Raw genomic sequence first — 10,000 nt, 5'->3', positions numbered from 1 at the left:
GACTTTTAAAACTGTCCGTCTGCCACTTGGGACAGAGAGAGGAACCTGACGAGCCTGAACACCAGCCTTGGCTGGACCGCTCGGGCCCTCCCATGTCGGACGCGAGTCGCCAAATCGATCGGAAGAGAGTACCGATTCCTCTCAAAAAGTCTGCGTGCCCGTTATTATAAAAGCAGCCCACCGGCCGCGGTGCCTTGCCCACAAACACACTTGGTGTCTGGGGTGATTCAGAGCCGCCGCGGCTCGAAAGTGTCAACCTGTTTTAAAAGTCATCGCTATGCCGGCACAGGTGACTTTCAAGTTAAAGAGTTCTCTTTATTGGCTTTCAAAAAAATCTGCAAAGTGTCACAGAGATTTTGAGAAACTCTTTTTTTTCTTTATATTATTATAATATAATATAATGTGTATATGTTTTCGAAAAGCATCCACCAGCAATCCATGGTGAGCCTCTCTCTGCTGGCAAGCTCCTCCTGCCTGAGCCCGACGCTGTCGAGGCTCAACACGATTTCAGACTGACAAAGAGTTCGAAAATTGCCGCCTGATGTAGCTTTAAATGCTGACAGGTGACTTCCGAGTGCTCTTGTAAAGGTCTCCGCTTTGAAATTGAGAGCCTTTTGCCAAGTGTCACTTTTTCAGGCACTCTTAAAGTGCACCTGGGCTGTCAGAGAAAGCTCTGAAAATCGTGTTCTCGAAAATCTCCGGGTACCCGACCAATCCCTAGGTGCCCGAATGACAAGTGTCAATTCGGCAGGACGGCCTCCCACCTCCGGCCGCAGATGCGTCACTAAATCCCCGCAACGGGGGCTTTCTCATTTCGGCATAGGGGCTTCCGCGGCCAACTCATTAACCTGTGCTCGGACTTTTTGTGCCACAAGTGCAAGGGACCGTTTGCCGGCAGCTACTCGCACCCCCCCGCCCAGGGGGGGAATCCTCTGACCGGAGATCCGAAACGCCGGCCGAATCCATCCCCGTCGGACTTCCGAAGGGGTTCCCTCGACCGACTGACTTCCGAACTCCTTTCTGGGCTTAAACGGGTGGAATTCGGACCCTCTCGCAAGGGAGCCGAAGCCCGCCAGCCCCGGGAGGCCTCGGGGCCGCCGTTTTCAAGCCCGACCAAAAAACCCGAAAAATGGGGAAAAATGGGAAAAATTCCCACTCCCAAAAGGCTTAAAAGTCGGTTGGGCGGCAGCCCGGGTCGGTCTCTGCAGACCTGGAGGCGCTAGACACAAGTCTGGTAAACAGGCTAAGTCTCGACATGCCACCTCTTACTATCCTGCAGGTACCCCGCCAATCCCCCCGGAACCGGCTGGCAATTGGCGAATCAGCGGGACGAATTTGAATTCGTGACCGACTCTCTGACACCGAATCGCCGCAAACGCGTTTCGATTTTTCGGCTTCGGTACCTCCCATCAGACTTTGACTGGCCATATCTCCGGACTCACGTGTCGCAGCCGGGACCTTCAGGTACCGTTCGACGCGTCTACCCCTGCCCCGTCGAATGGCGCCCCTCGCGGTGTGGTCCGATTTCCGCATTTTGGTCAGATTTGCCTTCAAAATTTTCAGATTGAGTTGACGAATGCCCCCTACGGGGTAACCTCTTGCCCTTTCGGACCTGGTCCCTGTGACTTAATTTCCGCCTTTTGCTCAATCGTTTCCCCATTTATAATTAATTTTAAAAATCGGGTTACTCAGTTCTGGTTTACCAGTTCCCTCTTCGGACTTAGTTTTTGGTTAATCATTTCCGGTTCACCAGTTCCCGTTTTGGACTTAGTCTCTGCGGGCCGTTTCTCACCTTTTGGTTCATCAGTTCCCCTCTTTTAATAATTTTTTGGCTGCTTTCGTTTGATCATTTCCCTGCCTTCTGGGTAACTTTTCCCCCTTAGGACTTCATCGCCGCACATAATTTTCGACTTCTGGTTGATCATTTCACCCCTTTTAATCATTTTTGCAACTTTTGGTTAACCATTTCCCCCAGCTTCTGGTTAACCATTTCCCCTTTGGGACTTAGTCTCTGAGCATTCTTTTGGGATTCTGGTTAACCATTTGCCAATTTTTAAAAAATGTTGCCACTTTTGTTTAATGCTTTCCGGTCAACCTTTGCCTCTTTCAGACTTCACCGCGGCACATTGCTTCAGCCTCCTGGTTAATCATTTCACCCCTTTTAATCATTTTTGCAACTTTTGGTTAACCATTTCCCCCAGCTTCTGGTTAACCATTTCCCCTTTGGGACTTAGTCTCTGAGCATTCTTTTGGGATTCTGGTTAATCATTTGCCAATTTTTAAAAAATGTTGCCGCTTTTGTTTAATGCTTTCTGGTCAACCTTTCCCTCTTTCAGACTTCACCGCGGCACATTGCTTTAGCCTCCTGGTTAATCATTTCACCCCTTTTAATCATTTTTGCAACTTTTGGTTAACCATTTCCCCCAGCTTCTGGTTAACCATTTCCCCTTTGGGACTTAGTCTCTGAGCATTCTTTTGGGATTCTGGTTAATCATTTGCCAATTTTTAAAAAATGTTGCCGCTTTTGTTTAATGCTTTCTGGTCAACCTTTCCCAATTTCAGACTTCACCGCGGCACATTGCTTTAGCCTCCTGATTAATCATTTCACCCCTTTTAATCATTTTTGCAACTTTTGGTTAACCATTTCCCCCAGCTTCTGGTTAACCATTTCCCCTTTGGGACTCGGTCTCTGAGCATTCTTTTGGGATTCTGGTTAATCATTTGCCAATTTTTAAAAAATGTTGCCGCTTTTGTTTAATGCTTTCTGGTCAACCTTTCCCTCTTTCAGACTTCACCGCGGCACATTGCTTTAGCCTCCTGGTTAATCATTTCACCCCTTTTAATCATTTTTGCAACTTTTGGTTAACCATTTCCCCCAGCTTCTGGTTAACCATTTCCCCTTTGGGACTTAGTCTCTGAGCATTCTTTTGGGATTCTGGTTAACCATTTGCCAATTTTTTTAAAATGTTGCCACTTTTGTTTAATGCTTTCTGGTCAACCTTTCCCTCTTTCAGACTTCACCGCGGCACATTGCTTCAGCCTCCTGGTTAATCATTTCACCCCTTTTAATCATTTTTGCAACTTTTGGTTAACCATTTCCCCCAGCTTCTGGTTAACCATTTCCCCTTTGGGACTTAGTCTCTGAGCATTCTTTTGGGATTCTGGTTAATCATTTGCCACTTTTTTAAAAATGTTGCCGCTTTTGTTTAATGCTTTCCCTGCTTTGTGGTCAAACTTTTCCCCTTTAGGACTTCATCGCCGCACATTATTTTCGACTTCTGGTTAATCATTTCACCCCTTTTAATCATTTTTGCAACTTTTGGTTAACCATTTCCCCCAGCTTCTGGTTAACCATTTCCCCTATGGGACTTAGTCTCTGAGCATTCTTTTGGGATTCTGGTTAATCATTTGCCAATTTTTAAAAAATGTTGCCGCTTTTGTTTAATGCTTTCTGGTCAACCTTTCCCTCTTTCAGACTTCACCGCGGCACATTGCTTTAGCCTCCTGGTTAATCATTTCACCCCTTTTAATCATTTTTGCAACTTTTGGTTAACCATTTCCCCCAGCTTCTGGTTAACCATTTCCCCTTTGGGACTTAGTCTCTGAGCATTCTTTTGGGATTCTGGTTAATCATTTGCCACTTTTTAAAAAATGTTGCCGCTTTTGTTTAATCGTTTCCCTGCTATGTGGTCAACCTTTTCCCCTTTCAGACTTCATCGCCGCGCATTGTTGTCGACTTCTGGTTAATCATTTTTCCCCTTTAAATCTTTTTTTGCCACTTTCGGTTAACCATTTCACCCAGCTTCTGGTTAACCATTTGCCCCATTATACTGAATTTTTCCGCTTTGGTTTAATCATTTCCCTGCTTTCTTGTCAACCTTTTCCCCTTTTGGACTTCGCCGCCGCACTTTGCTTTTGCCTTCTGGTTAAACATTTCTCCCCTTTTAATCCTTTTTCCCACTTTTGGTTCACCAGTTCACCCAGCTTCTGGTTAACCATTTCCCCTTTGGGACTTAAGTCTCTGAGCATTCTTTTGGGATTCTGGTTAACCATTTGCCACTTTTTAAAAAATGTTGCCGCTTTTGTTTAATGCTTTCCCTGCTTTCTGGTCAACCTTTTCCCCTTACGACTTCGCCGCCGCACTTTGCTTTCGCCTTCTGGTTAATCATTTCACCCCTTTTAATCCTTTTTCCCACTTTGGGTTAGACAGTTCACCCAGCTACTGGTTAACCATTTGCCCCTTTGGGACTTAAGTCTCTGAGCATTATTTTGGGATTCTGGTTCACCATTTGTCCCTTTTTTAAAAATGTTGCTGCTTTTGTTTAATGCTTTCCCTGCTTTGCGGTCCACCTTTCCCTCTTTCCGACTTCATCGCCGCACCTTGTTTACGACATCTGGTTAAACATTTCTCCCCTTTTAATCCTTTTTCCCACTTTGGGTTAAGCAGTTCACCCTGCTTCTGTTTAACCATTTGCCCCTTTTTTACTGAATTTTTCCGCTTTGGTTTAATCATTTCCCTGCTTTCTTGTCAAACTTTTCCCCTTTTGGACTTCGCCGCCGCACTTTGCTTTCACCTTCTGGTTAAACATTTCTCCCCTTTTAATCCTTTTTCCCACTTTTGGTTAAACAGTTCACCCAGCTTCTGGTTAACCATTTGCCCCTTTGGGACTTAAGTCTCTGAGCATTCTTTTGTGATTCTGGTTCACCATTTGTCCCTTTTTAAAAGATATTGCTGCTTCTGTTTAATCCTTTCCCTGCTTTGCGGTCAACCTTTTCCTCTTTCAGACTTCATCGCCGCGCATTGTTTTCGACATCTGGTTCAACATTTCTCCCCTTTTAATCCTCTTTCCCACTTTTGGTTAAGCAGTTCACCCAACTTCTGGTTAACCATTTGCCCCTTTTTACTGAATTTTTCTGCTTTTGTTTAATCATTTCCCTGCTTTCTGGTCAACCTTTTCCCCTTTAGGACTTCGCCGCCGCACTTTGCTTTCGCCTTCTGGTTAATCATTTCACAACATTTTAATCCTTTTTCCCACTTTTGGTTAAACAGTTCACCCAGCTTCTGGTTAACCATTTGCCCCTTTGGGACTTAAGTCTCTGAGCATTCTTTTGGGATTCTGGTTCACCATTTGTCCCTTTTTAAAAGATATTGCTGCTTCTGTTTAATCCTTTCCCTGCTTTGCGGTCAACCTTTTCCTCTTTCAGACTTCATCGCCGCGCATTGTTTTCGACATCTGGTTCAACATTTCTCCCCTTTTAATCCTCTTTCCCGCTTTTGGTTAAGCAGTTCACCCTGCTTCTGGTTAACCATTTGCCCCTTTTTACTGAATTTTTCCGCTTTGGTTTAATCATTTCCCTGCTTTCTTGTCAAACTTTTCCCCTTTTGGACTTCGCCGCCGCACTTTGCTTTCGCCTTCTGGTTAATCATTTCACAACATTTTAATCCTTTTTCCCACTTTTGGTTAAACAGTTCACCCAGCTTCTGGTTAACCATTTGCCCCTTTGGGACTTAAGTCTCTGAGCATTCTTTTGTGATTCTGGTTCACCATTTGTCCCTTTTTAAAAGATATTGCTGCTTTTGTTTAATCCTTTCCCTGCTTTGCGGTCAACCTTTTCCTCTTTCAGACTTCATCGCCGCGCATTGTTTTCGACATCTGGTTCAACATTTCTCCCCTTTTAATCCTCTTTCCCACTTTTGGTTAAGCAGTTCACCCAACTTCTGGTTAACCATTTGCCCCTTTTTACTGAATTTTTCTGCTTTTGTTTAATCATTTCCCTGCTTTATGGTCAACCTTTTCCCCTTTAGGACTTCGACGCGGCACATTGCTTTCGCCTTCTGGTTAATCATTTCACCCCTTTTAATCCTTTTTCCCACTTTTGGTTAAACAGTTCACCCAGCTTCTGGTTAACCATTTGCCCTTTGGTACTTAAGTCTCTGAGCATTCTTTTGGGATTCTGGTAAACCATTTGTCCCTTTTTTTAAAATGCTGCTGCTTTTGTTTAATGCTTTCCCTGCTTTGCGGTCAACCTTTTCCTCTTTCAGACTTCATCGCCGCGCATTGTTTTCGACATCTGGTTCAACATTTCTCCCCTTTTAATCCTCTTTCCCACTTTTGGTTAAGCAGTTCACCCAACTTCTGGTTCACCACTTGCCCCTTTTTACTGAATTTTTCTGCTTTTGTTTAATCATTTCCCTGCTTTCTGGTCAACCTTTTCCCCTTTAGGACTTCGACGCGGCACATTGCTTTCGCCTTCTGGTTCATCATTTCACCCCTTTTAATCCTCTTTCCCACTTTTGGTTAAGCAGTTCACCCAACTTCTGGTTCACCACTTGCCCCTTTTTACTGAATTTTTCTGCTTTTGTTTAATCATTTCCCTGCATTCCGGTCAACCTTTCCCTCTTTCAGACTTAATCGCCGCACATTGTTGTCGACTTCTGGTTGATCAGTTCACCCCTTTTTTATCCTTTTTCCCACTTTGGGTTAAGCAGTTCACCCAGCTTCTGGTTAACCATTTGCCCCTTTGGGACTTAAGTCTCTGAGCATTCTTTTGGGATTCTGGTAAACCATTTGTCCCTTTTTAAAAAATGCTGCTGCTTTTGTTTAATGCTTGCCCTGCTTTGCGGTCGATCATTTCACCCCTTTTAATCCATTTTTGCCACTTTGGGTTAAACAGTTCACACAACTTCTGGTTCACCATTTCACATTTCGGAACTTTTATTCCCACCATTACTTTGGGCTTCTGGTTCATCATTTCACGCTGTTTTACAAATCTTTGCCGCTTCACTTTTAATCCACAAACCGGGGCTCGCTTTCGGGTGGGGGGGGGGGGGGGGGGGTAGCGGGTTTGGGCCGGGCACTCCACATCCCGGTGTGCGACCGGGTTCGTTCTGGTACCGCTCGGTGCCCCTCGTCCTGCTCTTGCCGCGGAAGCAAACCAGACGACCGTCGGTCTCACGCCCGAGGGGAGAGGAGGCGGAAAGCGGTTTGCAGCCTTTCGCTGTACCTCCGGCGGGCAGCGCCGCACCTCCGAGTGCTCGGTACCGTTCGCTGCGCCTCGTCCGGCCGCACGCAGCGAGCCAAACCCGGAGGAAATCGGCCTGTGCCTTCTCGAGATATGGGCCTCCGGGTGGGACGGACAAACCGGGGCCCCGAGCTCGCTTTCGGCGGCCCGGCACTCGACTTCCCGGTGTCCGAACGTGATCCTTCCGGTACCCTTCGGTGCCCCTTGCCCGACTCTAGCTCCCGTGCTGAAGCGGAGTCGGTCGGCCTGACGGCCTGCCGAGTTAACCAGCGGAAAGCGGTGCGCAGCCTTTCGCTTGCAGCTCCGGCGGGCAGCGCCGCACCTCCGGCTGCTCAGTGCCGTCCGCTGCTCCCCTTCCGGCTGCACGCAGCGAACCATACCCGGAGGAAATCGGCCTCGGCCTTCCGGAGATATGGGCCTGCGAGTGGGACCAATAAATCGGTGCACATTTCCGGCTCGGTTTCCGGCCTCGGCACTATCAGTTCACGCCGTCCGACCGACGTCGTTCTGGCACGGTTCCGTTGCTCCTTGATCCGGTCCAGCCACGGTAATCAGCCGAAGATGGTGGGGGGGACACATTGCCCGCCGAGTTAGCCGGAGGAGATCGGCCTCGGACTTCCTCAGATATCAGCCTCCGGGTGGGACAGACAAACCGGGGACCCGAGCACGCTTTCGGCGGCCCGCTGGTCGACTTCCCGGTGTGCGACCGGGTTCGTTCCGGTACCGTTCGCTGCCCCTCGTCCTGCTCTAGCCGCGGAAACAAACCCGACGACCGTCGGTCTCACGCCCGCGGAGGGAGGTGGCGGAAAGTGGTTTGCAGCCTTTCGCTGTACCTCCGGCGGGCAGCGCCCGACCTCCGAGTGCTCGGTACCGTCCGCTGCGCCTGGTCCTGCCGCACACAACGAGCCATACCCGGTGGAAATCGGCCTGTGCCTTCCAGAGATATGGGCCTCCGGGTGGGACGGACAAACCGGGGCCCCGTGCTCGCTTTCGGCGGCCCGCTAGTCGACTTCCCGGTGTGCGACCGGGTTCCTTCCGGTACCGTTCGCTGCCCCTCGTCCTGCTCTAGCCGCGGAAACAAACCCGACGACCGTCGGTCTCACGCCCGCGGAGGGAGGCGGCGGAAAGTGGTTTGCAGCCATTCGCTGTACCTCCGGCGGGCAGCGCCCGACCTCCGAGTGCTCGGTACCGTCCGCTGTGCCTGGTCCGGCCGCACACAACGAGCCATACCCGGTGGAAATCGGCCTGTGCCTTCCGGAGATATGGGCCTCCGGGTGGGACGGACAAACCGGGGCCCCGAGCGGTGGCACCCTGCTCGCTTTCAGCGGCCCGGCACTCGACTTCCCGGTGTGCGAACGTCATCCTTCCGGTACTCAACCGTGCCCCTTGCCCCACTCTAGCTCCGGCGGTAAAGCGAAGTCGGTCGGTCTCACGGACGCCGAGTTAGCAGGCGGAAAGCGGTGCGCAGCCTTTCGCTGTCACTCCGGCGGGCTGCACCGCATCTCCGAGTGCTCGGTACCGTACGCTGCGCCGCCTCCTGCCGCACGCAACGAGCCATACCCGGAGGAAATCGGCCTCGGCGTTCCGGAGTTATCCGCCTCCGAGTGGGCCTGACCAAGCGGGGTGAACTGGAAATCATTAACCAACGTACTTCCAGGTTTTCACCCGCAGAGGGCAGCACTCTATTCTCCGTTTTAAATTGGGCCGACCCGGCTCCGTTTCGAGACCCGGCACTCGACTTCCCGGTGTGCGAACGTGATCGTTCCGGTACCCAACCGTGCCTCTTGCCCCACTCTAGCTCCGGCGGTAAAGCGAAGTCGGTCGGTCTCACGGACGCCGAGTTAGCAGGCGGAAAGCGGTGCGCAGCCTTTCGCTGTCACTCCGGCGGGCAGCATCGCACCTCCCAGTGCTCGGTACCGTACGCTGCGCCGCCTCCTGCCGCACGCAACGAGCCATACCCGGAGGAAATCGGCCTCGGCCTTCCTGAGATATCAGCCTCCGAGTGGGCCCGACGAGTCGGTGGCACCCTGCTCGCTTTCAGCGGCCCGGCACTCGACTTCCCGGTATGCGAACGTGATCGTTCCGGTACCCAAACGTGCCCCTTGCCCCACTCTAGCTCCGGCGCTAAAGCGGAGTCGGTCGGTCTCACGGACGCCGAGTTACCAGGCGGAAAGCGGTGCGCAGCCTTTCGCTGTCACTCCGGCGGGCAGCATCGCACCTCCGAGTGCTCGGTACCGTACGCTGCGCCTCCTCCTGCCGCACGCAACAAGCCATACCCGGAGGAAATCGGCCTCGGCCTTCCTGAGATATCAGCCTCCGAGTTGGCCCGACGAGTCGGTGGCACCCTGCTCGCTTTCAGCGGCCCGGCACTCGACTTCCCGGTATGCGAACGTGATCGTTCCGGTACCCTTCGGTGCCCCTTGCCCCACTCTAGCTCCGGTGCTAAAGCGGAGTCGGTCGGTCTCACGGACGCCGAGTTAGCAGGCGGAAAGCGGTGCGCAGCCTTTCGCTGTCACTCCGGCGGGCAGCACCGCACCTCCGAGTGCTCGGTACCGTACGCTGCGCCTCCTCCTGCCGCACGCAACGAGCCATACCCGGAGGAAATCGGCCTCGGCGTTCCGGAGTTATCCGCCTCCGAGTGGGCCTGACCAAGCGGGGTGAACTGGAAATCATTAACCAACGTACTTCCAGGTTTTCACCCGCAGAGGGCAGCACTCTCTTCTCCGTTTTAAACTGGGCCGACCCGGCTCCGTTTCGAGACCCGGCACTCGACTTCCCGGTGTGCGACCGGGTTCGTTCCGGTACCGTTCGCTGCCCCTCGTCCTGCTCGAGCCGCGGAACCAAACCCGATGACCGTCGGTCTCACGCCCGCGGAGGGAGGCGGCGGAAAGTGGTTTGCAGCCTTTCGCTGTACCTCCGGCGGGCAGCGCCGGACCTCCGAGTGCTCGGTACCGTCCGCTGCGCCTGGTCCGGCCGC

Source organism: Heptranchias perlo, unplaced genomic scaffold (assembly GCF_035084215.1).
Source record: "Heptranchias perlo isolate sHepPer1 unplaced genomic scaffold, sHepPer1.hap1 HAP1_SCAFFOLD_811, whole genome shotgun sequence".
Classification (NCBI taxonomy): domain Eukaryota; kingdom Metazoa; phylum Chordata; class Chondrichthyes; order Hexanchiformes; family Hexanchidae; genus Heptranchias; species Heptranchias perlo.
Note: the sequence above shows the minus strand (reverse complement) of the source record.